Source organism: Xenopus laevis, chromosome 7S, assembly GCF_017654675.1.
Source record: "Xenopus laevis strain J_2021 chromosome 7S, Xenopus_laevis_v10.1, whole genome shotgun sequence".
Taxonomy (NCBI): domain Eukaryota; kingdom Metazoa; phylum Chordata; class Amphibia; order Anura; family Pipidae; genus Xenopus; species Xenopus laevis.
In genome coordinates, this window is record NC_054384.1 from 112899835 (window position 1) to 112926383 (window position 26549).

At 42.6% G+C, this 26549-nt stretch overlaps 1 protein-coding gene across 1 annotated transcript in view; it reads left to right on the forward strand.

The window, feature by feature from the left end:
• The window catches only part of LOC108697839 (leucine-rich repeat-containing protein 4B-like), an 82437-nt gene that overhangs the window by 25330 nt on the left and 30558 nt on the right, over positions 1-26549 (forward strand). The window contains exon 3 of the mRNA XM_041571836.1: positions 12822-12882. The gene's annotated coding sequence lies outside the window, so the exon portion shown is untranslated. The remainder of the gene's footprint in view (positions 1-12821; positions 12883-26549) is intronic.

The window sequence follows — 26549 nt, forward strand, 5'->3', positions numbered from 1 at the left end:
TACTCTGTATGTGTGCAACTCTGTCTACTCTTTACTTGTGCAACTCTGTATACTCTGTACGTGTGCAACTCTGTATACTCTTTACTTGTGCAACTCTGTATACTCTGTACGTGTGCAACTCTGTATACTCTTTACTTGTGCAACTCTGTATACTCTGTACGTGTGCAACTCTGTATACTCTTTACTTGTGCAACTCTGTATACTCTGTACGTGTGCAACTCTGTCTACTCTTTACTTGTGCAACTCTGTATACTCTTTACTTGTGCAACTCTGTATACTCTGTATGTGTGAAACTCTGTATACTCTGTACGTGTGCAACTCTGTCTACTCTTTACATGTGCAACTCTGTATACTCTTTACTTGTGCAACTCTGTATACTCTGTATGTGTGAAACTCTGTATACTCTGTACGTGTGCAGCTCTGTCTACTCTGTACTTGTGTACTTGTTCAACTCTGTATACTCTGTACTTGTGCAACTCTGTATACTCTGTACGTGTGAAACTCTGTATACTCTGTTTGTGTGCAACTCTGTATACTCTGTATGTGTGCAACTCTGTCTACTCTTTACTTGTGCAACTCTGTATACTCTGCATTGTGCAACTCGGTATACTCTGTACGTGCGCCATTCTGTATACTCTGTATGTGTGCAACTCTGTATACTCTTTACTTGTGCAACTCTGTTTACTCTCTACATGTGCAACTATGTATACTCTGTATGTGTGCAACTCTGTCTACTCTTTACTTGTGCAACTCTGTATACTCTGTACGTGTGCAACTCTGTATACTCTGTATGTGTGCAACTCTGTTTACTCTGTATGTGTGCAACTCTGTTTACTCTCTGCATGTGCAACTCTGTATACTCTGTATGTGTGCAACTCTGTCTACTCTTTACTTGTGCAACTCTGTATACTCTGTACGTGTGCAACTCTGTATACTCTGTATGTGTGCAACTCTGTTTACTCTGTATGTGTGCAACTCTGTTTACTCTCTGCATGTGCAACTCTGTATACTCTGTATGTGTGCAACTCTGTATACTCTTTACTTGCACAACTCTGTATACTCTGTACGTGTATCACTCTATATACTCTGTACTTGTGCAACTCTGTATACTCTGTTTGTGTACCACTCTGTATACTCTATATGTGTACAACTCTGTATACTCTGTACATGTTCAACTCTGTATACTCTGTACGTGTGCAACTCTGTATACTCTGTATATGTGCAACTCTGTATACTCTGTATGTGCGTCACTCTGTATTCTCTGTACTTGTGCAACTCTGTATACTCTGTATATGTGCAACTCTGTATACTCTGTATGTGCACCACTCTGTATTCTCTGTACTTGTGCAACTCTATATACTCTTTACTTGCACAACTCTGTATACTCTGTATGTCTGCAACTCTGTATGTGTGCAACGCTGTATACTCTGTACTTAAGCCACTCTGTATACTCTGTACTTGTGCAACTCTATATACTCTTTACTTGTGCAAATCTGTATACTCTGTACGGCTGCAACTCTGTATGTGTGCAACGCTGTATACTCTGTACTTAAGCCACTCTGTATACTCTGTACGTGTGCAACTCTGTCTACTCTTTACTTGTGCAACTCTGTATACTCTTTACTTGTGCAACTCTGTATACTCTGTATGTGTGAAACTCTGTATACTCTGTATGTGTGCAACTCTGTCTACTCTTTACTTGTGCAACTCTGTATACTCTTTACTTGTGCAACTCTGTATACTCTGTATGTGTGAAACTCTGTATACTCTGTACGTGTGCAGCTCTGTCTACTCTGTACTTGTGTACTTGTTCAACTCTGTATACTCTGTACTTGTGCAACTCTGTATACTCTGTACGTTTGAAACTCTGTATACTCTGTTTGTGTGCAACTCTGTATACTCTGTATGTGTGCAACTCTGTCTACTCTTTACTTGTGCAACTCTGTATACTCTGCACTTGTGCAACTCGGTATACTCTGTACGTGCGCCATTCTGTATACTCTGTATGTGTGCAACTCTGTATACTCTTTACTTGTGCAACTCTGTTTACTCTCTACATGTGCAACTCTGTATACTCTGTATGTGTGCAACTCTGTCTACTCTTTACTTGTGCAACTCTGTATACTCTGTACGTGTGCAACTCTGTATACTCTGTATGTGTGCAACTCTGTTTACTCTGTATGTGTGCAACTCTGTTTACTCTCTGCATGTGCAACTCTGTATACTCTGTATGTTTGCAACTCTGTATACTCTTTACTTGCACAACTCTGTATACTCTGTACATGTATCACTCTATATACTCTGTACTTGTGCAACTCTGTATACTCTGTTTGTGTACCACTCTGTATACTCTATATGTGTACAACTCTGTATACTCTGTACATGTTCAACTCTGTATACTCTGTACGTGTGCAACTCTGTATACTCTGTATATGTGCAACTCTGTATACTCTGTATGTGCGTCACTCTGTATTCTCTGTACTTGTGCAACTCTGTATACTCTGTATATGTGCAACTCTGTATACTCTGTATGTGCACCACTCTGTATTCTCTGTACTTGTGCAACTCTATATACTCTTTACTTGCACAACTCTGTATGTCTGCAACTCTGTATGTATGCAACGCTGTATACGCTGTACTTAAGCCACTCTGTATACTCTGTACTTGTGCAACTCTATATACTCTTTACTTGTGCAACTCTGTATACTCTGTACGGCTGCAACTCTGTATGTGTGCAACGCTGTATACTCTGTACTTAAGCCACTCTGTATACTCTGTACTTGTGCAACTCTATATACTCTTTACTTGTGCAAATCTGTATACTCAGTACGGCTGCAACTCTGTATGTGTGCAACGCTGCATACTCTGTACTTAAGCCACTCTGTATACTCTGTATATGTGCAACTCTATATACTCTTTACTTGCACAACTCTGTATACTCTGTACGTCTGCAACTCTGTATACTCTGTATGTGTCCACTCTGTATACTCTGTATGTGTGCAACTCTGTATACTCTGTACCTGTGCCACTCTGTATACTCTGTACATGTGCAACTCTGTATACTCTTTACTTGTGCAACTCTGAATACTCTGTACGTGTACCACTCTCTATATTTTATATGTGTGCAACTCTGTATACTCTTTACTTGTGCAACTCTGTATACTCTTTACTTGCACAGCTCTGTATACTCTGTACATGTGCCACTCTGTATACTCTGTACTAGGGCAACTCTGTATACGCTTTACTTGTGCAACTCTGTATACTCTCTACGTGTGCCACTCTGTATACTCTGTACATGTGCAACTCTGTATAATCTGTACTTGCGCAACTCTGTCTACTCTGTACCTGTACCACTCTGTATATTCTGTACTTGCGCAACTCTGTTTACTCTGTACTTGCGTAACTCTGTATACTCTGTGCATGTAACACTCTGTATTCTCTGTACTTGTGGAACTCTGTATACTATGTACGTGCACCACTCTGTATATTCTGTACTTTTGCAACTCTGTATACTCTGTACTTTCGCAACTCTGTATACTCTGTACGTGTACCAGTCTGTATATTCTGTCCTTGTGCAATTCTGTATACTCTGTACGTGTACCACTCTCTATACTCTGTATGTGTGCAACTCTGTATACTCTGTACTTGCACAACTTTGTATACTCTGTACGTGTACTACACTCTATATACTCTGTAGTTGTGCAACTCTGTATACTCTGTACGTGTACCACTCTCTATACTCTGTACTTGTGCAACTCTGTATACACTGTACGTGTACCACTCTGTATACTCTATATGTGTGCAACTCTGTATACTCTTTACTTGTGCAACTCTGTATACTCTGTACGTGTACCACTCTCTATACTCTGTACTTTTGCAACTCTGTATACACTGTACGTGTAAAACTCTGTATACTCTATACTCTTTACTTGTGCAACTCTATATACTCTTTACTTGCACAGCTCTGTATACTCTGTACGTGCGCCACTCTGTATACTCTGTACTAGTGCAACTCTGTATACGCTTTACTTGTGCAACTCTGTATACTCTGTACGTGCGCCACTCTGTGTACTCTGTACTAGTGCAACTCTGTATACGCTTTACTTGTGCAACTCTGTATACGCTTTACTTGTGCAACTCTGTATACTCTGTACTGGTGCAACTCTGTATACTCTGTACGTGTGCAACTCTGTATACTCTTTACTTGTGCAACTCTGTATACTCTGTACATGTGCAACTCTGTATACTCTGTACATGTATCACTCTGTATACTCTATATGTGTGCAATTCTGTATACGCTTTACTTGTGCAACTCTGTATACTCTGTACTGGTGCAACTCTATATACTCTGTACTGGTGCAACTCTGTATACTCTGTACGTGTGCAACTCTGTATACTCTGTACATGTGCAACTCTGTATACTCTGTACATGTATCACTCTGTATACTCTATATGTGTGCAATTCTGTATATGCTTTACTTGTGCAACTCTGTACACTCTGTACTTGTGCAACTCTGTATACTCTGTACCTGTACTACTCTGTATATTCTGTACTTGCGCAACTCTGTTTACTCTGTACTTGCGTAGCTCTGTATATTCTGTATACTCTGTACGTGTACCACACTCTATACTCTGTACTTGTGCAACTCTGTATACACTGTACGTCTACCACTCTGTATACTCTATATGTGTGCAACTCTGTATACTCTGTACTTGCGCAACTTTGTATACTCTGTACGTGTACTACACTCTGTATACTTTGTAGTTGTGCAACTCTGTATACTCTGTACATGTACTACTCTCTATACTCTGTATGTGTGCAACTCTGTATACTCTGTACTTGCACAACTTTGTATACTCTGTACGTGTACTACACTCTGTATACTCTGTAGTTGTGCAACTCTGTATACTCTTTACGTGTACCACACTCTGAATACTCTGTAGTTGTGCAACTCTGTATACTCTGTACTTGTACCACTCTCTATACTCTTTATGTGTGCAACTCTGTATACTATGTACTTGCGCAACTTTGTATACTCTTTACGTGTACCACACTCTGAATACTCTGTATGTGCACAATGGCCAGTGTCACTGCAATAGTCTCAGTGTAGCACCACTCTCAGTGTTATTATAATGTTATTAAACTATACACTGTTATTATGTGACTCATATAAAGTCTTAAATTAACTTGTAAAACTTCACCTCAACCTGTGCACTGCTAAATATGACTACAGACAAGAGAACGTTAATTTAAAATAAAAGCACAGATGCTCTACATTGCTACAATCCCTGAGTGACATTAAATACAGCTGTTAGACTTGATTCAATAGATCAGACTGAGAAATGGAGCAACTAATGGATCAGCCAATTAGAACCTGCCCCTGGATCACTCCGCTGCCCCACTCACACTCACACTCTCTTTGGACAAATGGTCAAAAAGAAAAAACAAAACAATTGAATTTATTTCTGCTGAAGAACCTGAAACCAACTGAACAGAAACAGAGTTTGGAACGAGACGTTTAATGACCTTAAAGTGACAGTGACACTAAAAAACGAGTTGGGGATTGTTCATGAATGGCAAGAGGGCCGGGCTTGTGGGGATGTGAGTGGAGGGGATGGTGGGCAGAATTTGGCATGATTGGGGCAAATTAGAGTGAATGACCCTCATGTGTAGTGGCATTACCTGGCCTAGCGCAGTTCACTCCCCAGGAATAGCCCAATCTGCGCTGTTGTGTAGTTCTACAATCCCATAGAACGGTGCAATCTCATTGGTCAGACTGATAGTGAGTGTATCATTCTTCAAGAATAAAGGGTTCACTTTCCTACTCCCAACTGAGAGCGCTGGGTATCTCTCTGGGTTTGGGGTTTCCATTGTGCACCTGCCAATCTGTCCAATTCCATCTCATTAGGCCGAGCCCCTTGACACCCGGGGGTTAATGTTTGCCACCTTTTCTTTTCACTTGCCCCCCTCAGATATTCTGCTGAGTTTTGTATCACAGTGAGACGAGACAGACCCCCATCAGGTTCTACATGTGCCCCATTTGTCTCAATAGCCGGAGACTTGTTAGTTATTAGTGAGGTGCTCGGTGTGGGCCACTTATACAGTGGGGTGTCTCTCGTGGTTCCCCTTTACTGCAATTTGGGAGCACAATGTTGGACGTCTCCAGCTAATGCCTCATGGTACAGATCATGGGTGGAGCCAATCTCAGCACAACTTGTCCTTTAATGAAGATATTATGAGAAGTGGAGCCAGTGCAGAAGTGAGTAATAATGAGCCCCATTATGAGCAATTGGACAAGAAATGGGAGTATTTAGTGCTAACTGGGTGCCAAGAAGCAAAGAGCAGCTCAATACGCTGCACAGATGCACAATAAAGATATTATTAAAGTGCTGCCAGTGTGTAACAGTATAAGGGCTGGGAGTTCAGTGGGGGGGGGGGGCGTCAGATTACTGATACTTGTGCTGCTGTGGTGCCCCCCGTCTGTCAGTGTGAGATTGGGGCCCTGTATCAGAAATTGCCCCTCTGTGCCCCAAATACACCAACTGCAGGTGGCGCTACATTCAGGCTCCTGGGTACAGTTGGGCCTGTCTAGAGGCCCCTTTATATACGATTAGGATTAGGGTGGGGCCCAAGGTGACGGCTGCTTTATGGACACGTTACACTGAACCTTCCAGTTGTCTGTTCTATATAACTGGGAACCTCACACACATTTTCCACACATTAATCCCTCCCATTCCTCCTAATAATCCCTCCCATTAATCTTCATAATCCCTCCCATTCCTCCTGATAATCCCTCCCATTCCTCTTGATAATCCCTCCCATTCCTCCTGATAATCCCTCCCATTCCTCCTAATAATCCCTCCCATTAATCTTCATAATCCCTCCCATTCTTCCTAATAATCCCTCCCATTCCTCCTTATAATCCCTCCCATTCCTCCTAATTATCCCTCCCATTAATCTTCATAATCCCTCCCATTCTTTCTAATAATCCTTCCCATTCCTCCTGATAATCCCTCCCATTCCTCCTAATAATCCCTCCCATTCCTCGTGATAATCCCTCCCATTCTGCCTAATAATCCCTTCCATTGATTTTTATAATCCCTCCCATTCCTCCTAATAACCCCTCCCATTAATCTTCATAATCCCTCCCATTCCTCCTGATAATCCCTCCCATTCCTCCTAATAATCCCTCCTATTCCTCCTGATAATCCCTCCCATTCCTCCTAATAATCCCTCCCATTAATCTTCATAATCCCTCTCATTCTTCCTAATAATCCCTCCCATTCTTCCTAATAATCCCTCCCATTCTTCCTAATAATCCCTCCCATTCCTTCTGATAATCCCTCCCATTCCTCCTAATAATCCCTCCCATTGATCTTTATAATCCCTCCCATTTCTCATAATAACCCCTCCCATTCCTCCTAATAACCCCTCCGTTTCCTCCTAATAATCCCTCCCATTGATCTGTATAATCCCTCCCATTCCTCCTAATAATCCCTCCCATTAATCTTCATAATCCCTCCCATTCCTCCTAATAATCCCTCCCATTAATATCCATAATTCCTCCCATTCCTCTTGATAATCCCTCCCATTCCTCCTAATAATCCCTCCCATTAATCGTCATAATCCCTCCCATTCCTCTTGATAATCCCTCCCATTCCTCCTAATAATCCCTCCCATTAATCTTCATAATCCCTCCCATTCTTCCTAATAATCCCTCCCATTCCTCCTGATAATCCCTCCCATTCCTCATTATAAACCCTTCCATTCCTCCTGATAATCCCTCCCATTCCTCCTAATAATCCCTCCCATTGATCTTTATAATCCCTCCCATTCCTCCTAATAACCCTCCCATTGCTCCTAATAACCCCTCCCATTCCTCCTAATAATCCTTCCCATTAATCTTCATAATCCCTCCCATTCCTCCTGATAATCCCTCCCATTCCTCCTACTAATCCCTCCCATTAATCTTCATAATCCCTCCCATTCCTCCTAATAATCCCTCCTATTCATTTTAATAACCCCTCCCATTCCTCCTAATACTCCCTCCCATTGATCTTTATAATCCCTCCAATTCCTCCTAATAACCCTCCCATTCCTCCTAATAATCCCTCCCATTAATCTTCATAATCCCTCCCATTCTTCCTAATAATCCCTCCCATTCCTCATAATAATACCTCCTATTGATCTTTATAATTGCTCTCATTCTTCCTGATAATCCCTCCATACTATGTTATAGTCCCTCCCACAGATCCACAGGTAAATCACCATTTTTAATGACACTGTCCCACCTTATGATGTGGAGTGGCAGGTTAACAGGTGTGTAAATGGCTTGTGGAGCAGTTGAGCTGAGGACTCAGTAGTGAGTTGTAGTATCAGATGAGATTCCTTGGGATGATAAAGCAGAAGCTCACGTGCTAAGGAGTGATGGATGGAATCGAGTCTCCTCACTCGGATCATGTGTGAATAATTGTGGGCCTCACAGCAGGAAATATATGGGGCAGGGGAGGAGATTTGTGGTCCTGTCAGTGCAAGAAAGTGGAGCAGAAATCTCAGCATGTGAGTCCAGGGATGGGACTAATGGATAGAGACAGGGCCCAATTCCATATGCACAGCTCAGCCTTGCACCCTGGGAAATCTTCAGCCCTCCACACACACACACATGGGGGCAGCTTCTCTTTGTAACCAATACATTGCAGGGAGTTACTGGGAGTAGAAGTTTTGGGGTGTAACCCAAGCACAGTAACCCACTGGCAATGCACTACAGGGGCTGCACTTAGTCTGGGAGTGTAAAGTAAGCACTACAATGCACCAATGGGAGGCAAGGGTCTTTTAACCCCTTCACTGCGAAGCTAGGGGGGTCCATATACTCTTTCTACCTCCAGCCAAAAGGCTTACAAGGGGTCTGGGGCCACAATGGTCCTACAGTGTAAAGGTCACACGCACACTCAGGCCCTTCGCACAGATTCCGCTGGTGCACAAAGCCTAAGGGAGACGGACTCCCAACAATCCAATAATCAGAAAAATCAAGCTGGCACACGGCACGGTGATCACCTGGCGAAGGGGGGACGCCCTCCGAAATGTTGTGGGACGCAATAAACACACCAGGGGTAGGACCTCGCTTTAACTAGCTCTATGTGCCAACTTGATTTTTCTGCAAACAATGGTCCTCCAAGGAGAATTCAGCAATTTTGGGGTTCAAAGCAAAGCCTCACAAGTGTTTCTACGTTCCATCAATAGGGAGGGGCACAACCCAATGGGATAAGAAGAGACCCTACACAAACACTTAGGTGCACGTGGTCCCTCCATGCAATGAGGGGCAGAGACACTGGTGCCATACAGCAGGACTCCAGGAGAGATTTCCCATTAGGAGGGTGAGAGAAACGAAAGGGTCAGACCCCCCATATCCCAATAGTGACAGCAGCTTCTTCTCTTACCCCCATTGTCTCTCCCCGACCCCACAGCTCAGTCTTCCACACCCGGCGCCATGTTTCTATCAGAGTAATTAGTGTTGATGGGAAATTGATTCCGGGAGCTTCACATTCATTTCATTTGGGAACCTGTATTGATCATTGTGTCACCTCTATGTCGTCTCCATCTCCTCCCCCGACACTCGGCACCTCCACTGAGTGACAGGCCTGGGGTCGGGGGGGGGTCAACAAGGCAGAACATTCTCGGGGGATCTCAGGCTGAGCAACTGACACTCTAACCCCCCTCCAGGCTGCACAGCAATAAGCACAAGTTGCAGGATGAGGGTCAGCTCTTCTACCCCCAACACACTGAGTCTCCTGTACCAATTGGGCCTAAAGCTCAGCTCCTAGTGATGCAGTATTGGCCCTTTAACCTTTGATCTGATATAATCTCACTGTCTATTGACTGGTCTCCCAACACTCACTTAATGTGTGTGACTTGTGTCACCAGGAAAAACTACTGCCCATCATTCTCTTTGATTGTATTGCACACTCTTCTATTCACACACACACACACACACACACACACACACTTACACTCTTAAAAACATACACACTCACACCCTTACACACTCACAGTGACACACTCACACTTACACACTCACACGTACACAGTCACACTTACTCACACACTCACACTTACACACTCACACACTCACACTTACACACTCACACTTACACACTTACTCACACACACACACTTATACACTCACACACTCACATTTACACACACACACACTTATACACTCACACTTACACACTCACACTTACACACTTATACACTCACACGTACACAGTCACACTTACTCACACACTCACACTTATACACTCACACACTCACACTTATACACTCACACTTACACACTCACACTTACACACTCACACTTATACACTCACACTTACACTTACACACTCACACTTACACACGTACACAGTCACACTTACTCACACACTCACACTCACACACTTATACACTCACACACTCACATTTACACACACACACACTTATACACTCACACTTACACACTCACACTTACACACTCACACTTACACACTCACACTTATACACTCACACGTACACAGTCACACTTACTCACACACTCACACTTATACACTCACACACTCACACTTACACACTCACACTCACACACTCACACTTACACACTCACACTTATACACTCACACTTACACACTCACACTTACACACTCACACGTACACAGTCACACTTACTCACACACACTCACACTTATACACTCACACACTCACACTTACACACTCACACTCACACACTCACACTTACACACTCACACTTATACACTCACACTTACACACTCACACTTACACACTCACACGTACACAGTCACACTTACTCACACACACTCACACTTACACACTCACACTTATACACTCACAGTTACACACTCACACTCACACACACTTACACTTACACACTCAAAGTTACACACTTACACACTCACATTTACACACTCACTTATACACTCACACTAACGCACTCACACTTACACACACAGACACACTCACACACTCACATTTACACACTCACATTTACACACACACACATACACACTCACATTTGCACACTCACACTTACACTTACACAATCACACCTATATGCTCACATTTACACACTCATACTTATACACACTCACACTTACACACACAGACACATACACACCATGAGGGGGTGACATATTCAATGTTCCAGATACGTTTCATGTCATTTCTGCCCCCCCCCATAAATCTGCAAGAAACTGAACAAAAGCAGCAATAAAATCTGCCCCATCCCTCCCCTTCCTTCTCCCATGCCAACTGCCCCTTTTACCTCTCCCTCTGGGCAGGCGAGTGATGGGGAGACCTGAGCCCCCCCCATAACACACACAGTGACACAATAACCCTTTCATTGGAGAATGCAGATTAACCCCCTGGGCCCCAGAGAGTAGAGGAGGGCAATGCAGCAGGAGGCGTCACATGATTTAACAGCCTGCAGGGCCAACCAGGGAAATTCAGCCTCCAACTCCCTGCACCTCTCACATCACAGCTCTTCACTGCTGGTTTAGCCTCCCCTATGACAGGGACATGACTGTGATTAGGATGGAAATTTCCCCCCAGCCTTGGGAGGAAGGATTAGTCCTTTGTACCTGCTGAGCATGGAGACAATGTCCTTGAATGTACCAAGAGCAGGAGGAGGGGGGTTCATGTTCTCCTCCCTCTCACACAATGAGCATTCAGCGTGGGGGTAAATCACTAAGCTATAAAAATAGGCTGGATTCCTGTATTCAATATTCCCAGGCAATGATCCTGGCACACGACCAGTCCTGCATCATGAGGAGCCCCCGCCGGGCACCACGTCCCCTGAACACAAAGCTCCACTGTGGAAACAGCTCCGGTGGGAACAATGGGACACACAACCCAGTCATGTGACCCAGTCCACAGAAAAGTCTCATATTGCCGGGATCCTGCCAACCCCCAAGGTTCCCTAAGGATAAGGGCACCCAGATGGGGTATTTTCCCTGCACTGATGCCTCTCATTTACACTAAAGCAAAACTGGGGGTAACAAGCATAAGGTGCACAATCCCACCCCCATGTCTGTCACTCAGGGAAGAGTCCCCATGTAGCCCATCCCATGGGACGGGGGAAGATGGTGGGTCCCAGTGATTGGGGGAATAAAGAGGATATATGGGATGAGGGAACATTATGGGTAATAAAGAGAATTCCGCCAGGTAGGTCGGGGAATATATATTACTTGACATTTTGAGTCCAAAGCAAGTGGACAATGAATTGTACCCAGAGCCCATAGATCTGAATGCAGATTGGAGACCCTCTTGGTTCTGGGGCTTTCGGTGCTCCTGGCAATTTAGGAGACCCTCTATCTGCACCCCATGAATCACATGACACTGGGAGCACCAGGAATATTTTTTTTTATTTATCTTCATTCGGCTGGAGCAGCACAAGTAGTGGAAGTGCCAGTCCCTGCCCTGGGCACATGTAACAACACAACTTTGTTATCTGATAAGAGATCCCAGTGGCGTACCTAGATATTACTGGGCCCCACAGCAAATTATTTTTCAGGCCCCCAAAATGTTTAGAGGTTGACTTGTTTCTCCAATATTTATTGAAAATGTATATGAATTAGGCCTCGTGGGGCCCCTATACCTCCTGGGCCCCCCTGCAGCCGCAGGGTCTGCTTCCTCTATAGTTACGCCCCTAAGAGATACATTAAATATACAGTTGGATCTTGTGATCTTTCCATAGGGGATTGTTGTGGTACTTTACTTAACGAACCCTGTGGAATTTGTCTGATTGCTGAATATTTCTTCTCCTTTTCAGCCTGAATTCTGTCACTTTTCCCCTCGTCTCTGACACCTGCTTCATATGACAATTGGGAGAGGTGAGTTTGTGGCCCTGGAGCCACATTCTTTAGATTTCATTTCACATAAATAACATTTAATTACACTGTATGTTTGATTCCTCACTATGTACAGAGATGCAAATAAGGAGGATGAAAAGTGCCCTCGTGCCAGTTTCAGGGTTGGTAGGACAGTGGCGGATCAGGTATATGAAGTGGAATGTACACAGTGGGGTGTGGAGCGTTTGTACATTATAATCTTCTCATTGGGAGGAAACAGAACCCACTTTTAGTTGCCTGTCTGGGTTTCAGACTTCTGGAAATTTTGCTCCTTTCAATAATGGGAATTATTTGGTAAAAGTGGATCCAGAAAGGTCAGAGTTTCAAGGCCCAGTCAAGTCAGTGGCTTTTTAATCAAAGTTAATGTGAACATGCCTCTTTTTCTATTGTTCTTAGACTCACTTTCATCTGTTCTGTTACCTGTGGATTGGAGGAAAGTTGACGTAATGCTGATATTTAAAAAGGGTTGACAATCCCAGTCTGTCAGTTATAGGCCTGTAAGTCTGACATCTGTGGAGAGCAAGTGATTTGGAGGCTTATTAAAGGATCCGAATGTATTGTGCCAAGATATTGTTACGAATGCCCCACAAATTGCTGCTTTCTAAACTAAAGGCTTCTGGGTAATGTTGTTTGCACATTGATAGGAAACTGGTACTTTCTCTGAGAAACGTTTTTAGTTTTAGGGTTTCTGTATTAGGGCCGCTTTTATTTTTTTCCCAAATAATTTTTATTTCAACAATCCTTGTACAAAGTGTAACATCTCCATAAGGTTATTCATCATATGTCTTGTTTCTATCAGCATTGCTGCTTACCACTTTAAGCACATTGCAAGTTATTTTGATACCTGCGATGGGGCCACTTTTATTAAACGTCTTCATTAATGGCATGGGAGGGGGGCAGCGTAAGTGATGTATCTGTGTTTGCTGATGCCACAGGGTTATGCTCCCAATTAATTCCACCAGCATGTGGCACCATCCAGAATCTGGCCAAACTGGTGTTCTGGGATGAGATGAGATTTCATTTCAATAAATGTAAAGTCCTGCACCTGAGATGTAACAATATCCACTTATACCCTTAATTAGCCATGCACTTATCAGCTCTTGTTCTCAAATAGGATATTGTAGAATTAGAGTTGAAAGAAAGAAAAATAAGCTGATAAAGGGAATGGAAGGGATCAGTTATGGGGAAAGACAAGTTGGGATTGTTACACTGGAGAAGAGACAGTTAAGGGGGATATGATCACTATATATAAATATATAAGGGGATATGATCACTATATATAAATATATAAGGGGGATATGATCACTATATATAAATATATAAGAGGGATATGATCACTATATATAAATATATAAGGGGATATGATCACTATATATAAATATATAAGGGGATATGATCACTATATATAAATATATAAGGGGATATGATCACTATATATAAATATATAAGGGGATATGATCACTATATATAAATATATAAGGGGATATGATCACTATATATAAATATATAAGGGGATATGATCACTATATATAAATATATAAGAGGGATATGATCACTATATATAAATATATAAGGGGGATATGATCACTATATATATAAATATATAAGGGGATATGATCACTATATATAAATATATAAGGGGGTATGATCACTATATATAAATATATAAGGGGATATGATCACTATATATAACTATATAAGGGGGATATGATCACTATATATAAATATATAAGGGGATATGATCACTATATATAAATATATACGGGGATATGATCACTATATATAAATATATAAGGGGGATATGATCACTATATATAACTATATAAGGGGGATATGATCACTATATATAAATATATAAGGGGATATGATCACTATATATAAATATATAAGGGGATATGATCACTATATATAAATATATAAGGGGATATGATCACTATATATAACTATATAAGGGGGATATGATCACTATATATAACTATATAAGGGGGGACAGTAATGAAATAGAGAAAGTACAGAGAAGAGAGACTAAGCTGATAAAGGTAATGGAAGGGATCAGTTATGGGAAAGTCTGGACAACCAACCCCCTAGTTTACTGTTTATGTTGGGGTTGTGGGTGGGTACAGAGGAGAGGTGTAGGTGGCAGAAGGGATAATCATTAGATGAATTTATATTAACTCTTCATTCCAAATCTCAGCCCAGGGGCCACTCTGAACCCCAAAGGACGGCACATGCTGTAGGAGGATAGAGAGAATGTGACCCACTAATAGTGAATCACTAAGGGGAATATTTAAGCTTCTTATTTGCTGATAATGTAGTTCTGAGTGGTACAAATCTCTCATTAGCCTCCTAAGCCTCTTCAAATTAATTTCTCCATTGAAATCAGTGTCGGCGGTTGCATTTTAATGTTAATGGCGGTCCCATCCCACAGTCATAGACAGGAGCTGTTGAATGTATTAGTCAAGAGTCAGAGAGATGCTGTTAATATCCATGGAGACTGGAGGTTGGGCACAATGATCAGGATCATGGAAATCAGTTGCTCATAGGCAAATAACATGATCCCCAATGTTCTGCTACTGACCCAACAGTACGGAGAAAGCCGACACTAAGCCTCATGCCACAAAGCCTCTGCCCAGGATTATGATCACATTTACCTGGGAACACAGCAGCCAATCAGAAGTCAGCATTATATATATTATATATTGTGTAATGTTTAAGTGATGTGTGTAGGTTACTGAACTGCACCTCTCTCTCCTGCCTGGTCAAACTGTAGGTGAAAGTGCACCTCTCACTGCCATTGCAATTGCACCCTCTGCCCCCCATAGTTACCCCGGAGCTTCAGAGATCCACAAAACAAAAGGAAATAATCCAGCAACAAGTTGGCACATCCCCAGACTCCAGTCATTCAGGAAAGGGTTAATTCTCTTAATTCCATTTCCCCAGGTTTATGGTGGGCTGTTCTAAACCTGAGCTGAAAGAGTTAAGGATATATACAAGGTGTATCTGTAAGTAGTGGCAGATAATTCTATATTATCTCATAGGGACCTGCTGGGAGGCCAATAGGGGCATCAAAAGAGCCACAAAGACTGGAAGTTAGTTTTGGGGAAGCGATGGCGAGACCCCTGCATGTTGGTTCTACTACTCCACTTACCCCTCTGCCATTACCTACTGGGACTTTACACTGTGGATTGAGATTTTGTGCGACTCCGGAGTTGTGACTGTTGTGTTAACACTGGATGTTAGAAAAAACCAAAGGGATAAAATGCCGCCTGATTTCTCTTCGGTGATTCAGCTTCCGTTACTGATAACTGATATATCACTGATATATTACTGATATGACATTTGGTGACAGCGGTGGGGATAGAAGACAATGGATGAAGTTTTGTCTGTCTGTCCTGCAGGGTTGAAGCCATAATCACACAATCACCTCACACGGCCGACACAAAGAACATACACTGCCCAGGCCAATCAGATGCAGCGGATTTCTTACTAGAGCGTGAGGGAGATCATTTAGGTGCCTCTCTACATAGGCCACAACTTGGGGGAACGTTAACCTTCATCTTTCCACCTCAGAGGAGTTAGCATTTAGAGTCTGTTGGGCAGGGAGCACCCCCTGATCCACTGGATGATCCCATAATGAATCAACATTGTTAATTCTTTTACATCTGTGTGTTAAATAAACAGGGGGCCATTATTATTATTATTATTATATGTTCTGGGTTGTGAGAGACCTGGAGATCTAGCCCACCATTATTTCTGCTTGGCTCCTCAAAAGCCGGGGGTTTTGAAATTGCTATGCAACAGACATAGAAAAGTAGGGACACATAGGGTTAACTCCCCTCTTGTAAAATCCACTGATTGGTTTCCCCTCTATTTTGGTTTAGGTCCTGACACCTTTAACCTGAACACTAGGGAAGTTTGTGTTTCTTCTTGGCCCTGCTCGGCAGTGACCACTTTCTTTGCCGTTTCGTATAGTAAGTGGGATCAGGTTGTTCCTCCTCTTTGACCTCCACCTGTGAAACAGGGTTGATGGTGCTGGGGAGCCTGGAACACAAGGCCTCAGTTAAGGAAGACACTAAAATAATCAAACCGTTAGTGAAGTACAGGAACAGGGACACATGAATGAGGTATGTAGATAGAGGTAGGTGAGTGCCTGTTATAGTACCACTTTAGTAGGGTGAGTCAGGGAACAGGGACACATGAATGAGGTATGTAGATAGAGGTAGGTGACTCCTGTACATGATGGTGCTACAACATGGAGCCAAACGCATGGAGTTTTAGGAATGACTGGATCAGCTGCATCAGTTGGTGATTCCCTAAAACATTTATTTGCTGAGCTCCCAAACAAATCTGAAGCCCATTCCACTGTGATTAATAAGAGGATAATATTCGCTGTCAGGGTGCAACACATTGGGTCCCCTTAGGCAGTGACTCCTTCTACCCTCAAACTCAGGACATTCCTTCTCCAGATCTTGATTTACTGAGGCCTTTGCTGGTGAGACAAGAGGAGAACTGGAGGACATGGAGCTGCTGAACTGGACCTTGAACACAGCAGTTAAAATGGAAATCAATAATTGGGAAATTTTAAAGGAATCCGTAATGACGTCTGCTCAGAGTTGGGCTGATACACTGGACCTGTCACTGAAGGTTCTTGCTAATTGTCTCATTACAATAAATAAGGGCAAACCATGTGTTTTTGCCATGACAGTGGGAAAGGAAGGTGTCAGTGAGTGTGAAAGCGACACTTTGGGTAGGACTAATGACTAATTAATTCTGCTGAAAGACTGGAATGAATTTGCCCTAAATCCCAGAATCCCAGAAACACTAAATTTCAGACGTACAAACTGTATAAGGGCATCTCTGCAACATATTAAGTGGGAAATGCTTTTCACAGGGTTAAACACAGAACAAAAATGGGAAGTCTTTATAATAAATCTACTTGTCAGTATATTCCACTTGTAAGCAAGGAACGTCGTTACAAAGCAAAACCTTTTTGGTTCAATAGAAGCGTTGGTGTTGAGGTGGGTAAGAAAAGACCTGCTTTTAAGGCTTTCAAGTTAGCTGGTACAGCCGAAACATTTATAGGGTACAAGGAGGCCAATAAATCATGTAAAGAATCTATAAGGCAAGCTAAAATTGCTATAGAAAAGGATATTGCAGCAAAAAGAATCCAATATTAGTTTTTAAATATGTTAATAGTAAAAAACAGGAAGCAGGAAAGGGGTTGGACCTTTAGTTTGAGAGGGGGGTCAGCTGGTTGATGAAAACAAAATAAAACGCAGATTCTGAACTCATATTTTTTCATCTGTCTACACAAAATGAGGAACCAGTAAGTGAAGGTTTCCTTCTTAATGCAAGTTATACACTAAATGGCAGTGTGTTGGGAGTTTCCTTAAATGAGAAGGATCTTGGGGTCTTTGTAGATAACAAGTTGTCTAATTCTGGGCAGTGTCATTCTGTGGCTACTAAAGCAAATAAAGTTCTTGTATAAAAAAGGGCATTAACTCAAGGGATGAAACATAATTGTGTCTCTTTATAGGTCCCTGGTGAGGCCTCATCTGGAGTATGGGGGCAGTTTTGGACTCCAGTCCTTAAGAGGGATATAAATGAGCTGGAGAGAGTGCAGAGACTAAGTGCAACTAAACTGGTTAGAGGGAGGGAAGAGTTAAATTATGAGGGGAGACTGACAAAGTTGGGGTTGTTTTCTCTGGGGGAAAAAAGGCGCTTGTGAGGGGACATGATTAGACTTTACAAGTACATTAGAGGACATTATAGACAAATAGCAGGGGACCTTTTTACCCATAAAGAGAATCACGTACCAGAGGCCTCCCCTTCAGACTAGAGGAAAAGAAGTTTCATTTAAAGGAACAGAGTAGGGGGTTCATCACAGTGAGGACAGTGAGGTTGGGGAATGCACTGCCGGGTGATGATTCAGTTAATGACTATAAGAGGGACTTGGATGATTTCTTGGACAGACATAATACAAAGGCTATTGTGATACTAAACTCTATAGTTAGTATAGATATGGGTATATAGAATTTATGTGACAGTAGGGAGGGGTGTGTGTATGGAGCTGGTTTTTCATTTGGAGGGGTTGGACTTGATGGACTTTGTCTTTTTTCAACCCAATTTAACTATGTAAATATCTATGTAAGTAACTATGTAACTATGTAACTGTGTAACTATGTGTGTCAGCAGTTGAGAATTGTGTGGCTTTAACAGGATCCTGGGAATCATTGGGCAGCTGATGGTTATAACGTGTGGAACTGCCAATGGTCTGGATTCTTCTCATCTCTGCTCCATTTATTTCTGCTCCATCCATCTCTGCTCCATCCACCTTTATCTCCTTTCCACAAGCCTAGCGAGTGCCACTCCTGCACATTGGGATGTTGCTGCCTTAAGCAAAATGCTGGCAATTGCCTGCACCCCCTGCTCCTCATTCAAATGCTCATTATTTGGACTGACTTTGTGCTCCTCACACCCAATATTGATGTTCAGCTCTTTAATCTCTGGAGTAAGTGCCCAGAGGGGGACACCATGGTATGAAGGGGCTGCTGGGTATTTGTACAGATGAATATATGATGACACAATAGGCTCTGCAGTACATTAGGAAGTCATGGCAGTTGTGCCTATGGGAGGGTGTGATGACACAATGTGGGCTCTGTTGGAGTAAAACATCCCAGGGACCTTTTATGGATCAGATAATGTCACAATAGGCAGTGCTGGAGGGAGCCATGGGTCAGGGGTGTATTGCTCTAATGTTGCCTTGGGGTATTTTGGAAGTGAGTCAGGAATGTGTTGGACAAGTATAGATGGAGCTCTCACAAGTGACTGTGGAGAAAGGACTTGGCTTGAGGTCACGGCAGTTTCGGAATAGGGCAACATTGGTGTGGGGGGGGGGTGTTATGTTCACCTTTCTGTTTTAGATAAATTATACATGGACCCCCAGTCTCATTTATTGGGATCAGATGCAATATGTACATTGAGTTTAGATGGATCCTTTAGCAGATTGAATCTGACCTTCTACTGGAAGAACAAACAACTCCATGAAATATTTTTTTTGTTTGGGACGCGGATGAGAAGCTCCAGTTGACTGGACAAACAAGTCCTGGAGAGAAAGGAAGTCCTGGAGATCCGTCATCTTTCCCAAAGTCCAAACCAACTTGCTGGTAATAATGAAGGTGCCCCCGTGCCCCCCAGTGACTAGCCACTCATTATTTTTAAATAATGGGAGCCATTGGGGCAGATGCAATGGGAATTTCCAGGGTGCCATAGGAGCAGATGCCACAAGAATTTTCAGGGTGCCATAGGGGCAGGTACAATGGGAATTTTTGGGGTGCCATAGGGGCAGGTGCAATGGGAATTTTATAGGTGCCATTGGGGCAGGTGCAATGGGAATTTTCTGGGTGTCATAGGGGCAGATGCCATGAGAATTGTCAGGGTGCCATAGGGGCAGAAGCCACGAAAATTTTCACGGTGCCATAGGGGCAGGTGCAATGGGAATTTTCAGGGTGCCATAGGGGCAGGTGCAATATGAATTTTAAGGGTGCCATAGGGGCAGGTGCAACAGGAATTTTTGGGGTGCCATAGGGGCCGGTGCAATGGGAATTTTCAGGGTGCCATAGGGGCAGGTGCAATAGGAATTTTAAGGGTGCCATAGGGGCAGGTGCAACGGGAATTTTCAAGGTGCCATAGGGGCAGATGCAACGAGAATTTTTAGGGTGCCATAGGGGCAGGTGCAACGGGAATTTTCAGGGAGCCATAGGGGCAGCTGCAATGTGATTTTTCTGGGGGTGCCAAAGGGGCAGATGCAATGGGAGTGCCGTAGGGGTTTTCCTGGTTCTGTTCTGCAGCCTGTTTGGTGGGTGTTGTAATGCTGAACGGGAAAAGGCCTGCAGTTTAGGGATGAGCCCCAGTGAGGGTGAGATTGGAGTGTAGTGGGGAATGTGATTAGGAAACCGACCTTCCAGTTGCTGATACCCTCAGTGGATCCCAAAAGCCTTCACAAGAGCCACCTGTGCATTTATTCCCTTTCCCAGCGACGTTGAATAGGAGGCAACAACAACAACGAGTGAAGGAAACAAATGGAGGAAACAAAAGGAGGCAACAAATGAAGGAAACAAATGGAGGCAACGAGTGGAGGAAACAAATGGAGGAAACAAAAGGAGGAAACAAATGGAGGAAACAAATGGAGGAAACAAAATGATGCAACGAGTGGAGGAAACAAATGGAGAAAACAAATGGAGGCAACGAGTGGAGGAAACAAATGGAGAAAACAAATGGAGGAAACAAATGGAGGCAACGAGTGGAGGAAACAAATGGAGGAAACAAATGGAGGAAACAAAAGGAGGAAACAAATGGAGGAAACAAAATGAGGCAACAAATGGAGGAAACAAATAGAGGAAACAAATGGAGGCAACGAGTGGAGGAAACAAATGGAGGAAACAAATGGAGGAAACAAAAGGAGGAAACAAATGGAGGAAACAAAATGAGGCAACAAATGGAGGAAACAAATAGAGGAAACAAATGGAGGCAACGAGTGGAGGAAACAAATGGAGGAAACAAATGGAGGAAACAAAAGGAGGAAACAAATGGAGGAAACAAATGGAGGAAACAAAAAGAGGAAACAAATGGAGGAAACAAATGGAGGAAACAAAAGGAGGAAACAAATGGAGGAAACAAAAGGAGGCAACAAATGGAGGCAACAAAAGGAGGAAACAAATTGAGGAAACAAATGGAGGAAACAAAAGGAGGAAACAAATGGAGGAAACAAATGGAAGAAACAAATGGATTAAATAAATGGAGGAAACAAATAGAGGAAACAAATGGAGGCAACAAATGGATTAAACAAATGGAGGAAACAAATGGAGGAAACAAATAGAGGAAAAAAATGGAGGAAACAAATGGAGGCAACGAGTGGAGGAAACAAATGGAGGAAACAAATGGAGGAAACAAATGGAGGAAACAAAATGAGGCAACGAGTGGAGGAAACAAATGGAGAAAACAAATGGAGGAAACAAATGGAGGCAACGAGTGGAGGAAACAAATGGCGAAAACAAATGGAGGAAACAAATGGAGGAAACAAAATGAGGCAACAAATGGAGGAAACAAATTGAGGCAACGAGTGGAGGAAACAAATGGAGAAAACAAATGGAGGAAACAAATGGAGGCAACGAGTGGAGGAAACAAATGGCGAAAACAAATGGAGGAAACAAATGGAGGAAACAAAATGAGGCAACAAATGGAGGAAACAAATGGAGGAAACAAATAGAGGAAACAAATGGAGGCAACGAGTGGAGGAAACAAATGGCGAAAACAAATGGAGGAAACAAATGGAGGAAACAAAATGAGGCAACAAATGGAGGAAACAAATAGAGGAAACAAATGGAGGCAACGAGTGGAGGAAACAAATGGAGGAAACAAATGGAGGCAACGAGTGGAGGAAACAAATGGCGAAAACAAATGGAGGAAACAAATGGAGGAAACAAATGGAGGAAACAAAATGAGGCAACAAATGGAGGAAACAAATAGAGGAAACAAATGGAGGCAACGAGTGGAGGAAACAAATGGAGGAAACAAATGGAGGAAACAAAAGGAGGAAACAAATGGAGGAAACAAATGGAGGAAACAAATGGAGAAAACAAATGGAGGCAACGAGTGGAGGAAACAAATGGAGAAAACAAATGGAGGAAACAAATGGAGGCAACGAGTGGAGGAAACAAATGGAGGAAACAAATGGAGGAAACAAAAGGAGGAAACAAATGGAGGAAACAAAATGAGGCAACAAATGGAGGAAACAAATAGAGGAAACAAATGGAGGCAACGAGTGGAGGAAACAAATGGAGGAAACAAATGGAGGAAACAAAAGGAGGAAACAAATGGAGGAAACAAAATGAGGCAACAAATGGAGGAAACAAATAGAGGAAACAAATGGAGGCAACGAGTGGAGGAAACAAATGGAGGAAACAAATGGAGGAAACAAAAGGAGGAAACAAATGGAGGAAACAAATGGAGGAAACAAAAAGAGGAAACAAATGGAGGAAACAAATGGAGGAAACAAAAGGAGGAAACAAATGGAGGAAACAAAAGGAGGCAACAAATGGAGGCAACAAAAGGAGGAAACAAATTGAGGAAACAAATGGAGGAAACAAAAGGAGGAAACAAATGGAGGAAACAAATGGAAGAAACAAATGGATTAAATAAATGGAGGAAACAAATAGAGGAAACAAATGGAGGCAACAAATGGATTAAACAAATGGAGGAAACAAATGGAGGAAACAAATGGAGGAAACAAATGGAGGCAACGAGTGGAGGAAACAAATGGAGAAAACAAATGGAGGAAACAAATGGAGGCAACGAGTGGAGGAAACAAATGGCGAAAACAAATGGAGGAAACAAATGGAGGAAACAAAATGAGGCAACAAATGGAGGAAACAAATGGAGGAAACAAATAGAGGAAACAAATGGAGGCAACGAGTGGAGGAAACAAATGGCGAAAACAAATGGAGGAAACAAATGGAGGAAACAAAATGAGGCAACAAATGGAGGAAACAAATAGAGGAAACAAATGGAGGCAACGAGTGGAGGAAACAAATGGAGGAAACAAATGGAGGCAACGAGTGGAGGAAACAAATGGCGAAAACAAATGGAGGAAACAAATGGAGGAAACAAATGGAGGAAACAAAATGAGGCAACAAATGGAGGAAACAAATAGAGGAAACAAATGGAGGCAACGAGTGGAGGAAACAAATGGAGGAAACAAATGGAGGAAACAAAAGGAGGAAACAAATGGAGGAAACAAATGGAGGAAACAAATGGAGGAAACAAAAGGAGGCAACAAATGGAGGACACAAAAGGAGGAAACAAATGGAGGAAACAAATGGAGGAAACAAAAGGAGGAAACAAATGGAGGAAACAAATAGAGGAAACAAATGGAGGAAACAAATGGAGGAAACAAATAGAGGAAACAAATGGAGGAAACAAATAGAGGAAACAAACGGAGGAAACAAACGGTGGAAACAAATGGAGGAAACAAATGGAGGAAACAAAAGGAGGCAACAAATGGAGGAAACAAATGGAGGAAATAAATGGAGGCAACGAGCGGAGGAAACAAATGGAGAAAACAAATGGAGGAAACAAATGGAGGAAACAAATGGAGGAAACAAAAGGAGGAAAACAAATGGAGGAAACAAAAGGAGGAAAACAAATGGAGAAAACAAATGGAGGAAACAAAAGGAGGAAAACAAATGGAGGAAACAAAAGGAGGAAAACAAATGGAGGCAACGAGTGGAGGAAACAAATGGAGAAAACAAATGGAGGAAACAAATGGAGGAAACAAATAGAGGAAACAAATGGAGGAAACAAAATGAGGCAACAAATGGAGGAAATAAATGGAGGCAACGAGCGGAGGAAACAAATGGAGAAAACAAATGGAGGAAACAAATGGAGGAAACAAAAGGAGGAAAACAAATGGAGGAAACAAAAGGAGGAAAACAAATGGAGAAAACAAATGGAGGAAACAAAAGGAGGAAAACAAATGGAGGAAACAAAAGGAGGAAAACAAATGGAGGCAACGAGTGGAGGAAACAAATGGAGGAAACAAATGGAGGAAACAAATGGAGGAAACAAAATGAGGCAACGAGTGGAGGAAACAAATGGAGAAAACAAATGGAGGCAACGAGTGGAGGAAACAAATGGAGAAAACAAATGGAGGCAACGAGTGGAGGAAACAAATGGCGAAAACAAATGGAGGAAACAAATGGAGGAAACAAATGGAGGAAACAAATGGAGGAAACAAAATGAGGCAACAAATGGAGGAAACAAATAGAGGAAACAAATGGAGGAAACGAGTGGAGGAAACAAATGGAGGAAACAAATGGAGGAAACAAATGGAGGAAACAAATGGAGGAAACAAAAGGAGGAAACAAATGGAGGAAACAAATGGAGGAAACAAATAGAGGAAACAAATGGAAGAAACAAATGGATTAAACAAATGGAGGAAACAAATAGAGGAAACAAATGGAGGCAACAAATGGATTAAACAAATGGAGGAAACAAATGGAGGAAACAAATGGAGGAAACAAATGGTGGAAAAAATGGAGGAAACAAATAGAGGAAACAAATGGAGGAAACAAATAGAGGAAACAAATAGAGGAAACAAACGGTGGAAACAAATGGAGGCAACAAATGGAGGAAACAAATGGAGGAAACAAATGGAGGCAACAAATGGAGGAAACAAATGGAGGAAACAAATGGAGGAAACAAATGGAGGAAACAAATGGAGGCAACGAGTGGAGGAAACAAATGGAGAAAACAATTGGAGGAAACAAATGGAGGAAACAAATAGAGGAAACAAATGGAGGAAACAAAATGAGGCAACAAATGGAGGAAACAAATGGGGGAAACAAATGGAGGCAACGAGTGGAGGAAACAAATGGAGAAAACAAATGGAGGAAACAAAAGGAGGAAACAAATAGAGGAAACAAAAGGAGGAAACAGATGGAGGAAACAAAAGGAGGCAACAAATGGAGGAAACAAAAGGAGGAAACAAATGGAGCAAACAAACAGAGGAAACAAACGGAGGAAACAAGCGGAGGAAACAAACGGTGGAAACAAATGGATTAAACAAATGGAGGAAACAAATGGAGGAAACAAATGGAGGCAACAAATGGAGGAAACAAATGGAGGAAACAAATGGAGGAAACAAATGGAGGCAACAAATGGAGGAAACAAATGGAGGAAACAAATAAAGACAACAAATGGAGGAAACAAATGGAGGAAACAAATGGAGGCAACAAATGGAGGCAACAAATGGAGGAAACAAATGGAGGAAACAAATGGAGTGCACATGCCAGCCCAAGGCCTCTGTTTTTGCTCCATTAAGGGCAGTTTTATGGAAGTCTGTACAGACACCAGGGTGCTGTGGGGTTGTGAGGAGGAACAAGGCCAATTGGAGGCCCAGTATTGTGCTATTTTGTTATTGTATCAGTTTCTCAGACCTCAGCTGTAGGGTTGCAGGGAGTCCCACAAGCAATAGAGTGTTGGGAACCAGGGTTGGGCACCAGAGTTCCATATGTGGCTTCAGGAGAATTCCAAGTTCTCATGGGCTGTTTCTGGCAGGTACAGTTGGCAGGTTCTGAGAGTCCGGTTGGTAAAGGCTTGTGGGTTTCAGGTTTGGAGATAACAGGAGATCGTATTTAGGCAATTTCTTCTTCTGAGTTCTGCTCATATGCCAATAGGAGTTTGGAGGTTTTTCAGCTTTTTATTCAGGACTAACAACTTGTTCCATACAGTGTGGGTTTGTCCCATGGGCTGAGCATGTTGGGGCACCACAGAGTTATGTCTGTCCGGTGCACTAGATACGGCTCTGCTGTTGTCTCCCCTGATACCACATTACTGCACTCACTCTCCTGCCCTTCTTTAATCTCTTCCACAACTTTTCCTGGGGGTCCGACTGAACTCCCTGCCATCCCAGTGCCCAATTCCCAGGGTGAAGGCCCTTGTGCCCAGTGGGGAAGCAATGGCAGCGCTGTGGGTTGGGCCTGAATTGGGGGAAGTGGAAATGGAGGAAATGAAAATGCAAAACTGAAAGCAGAGAAAGAAGAAATGGTGAGTAAAGATAATCGGGGTGAGTGGCAGGATAAAATGGGGGG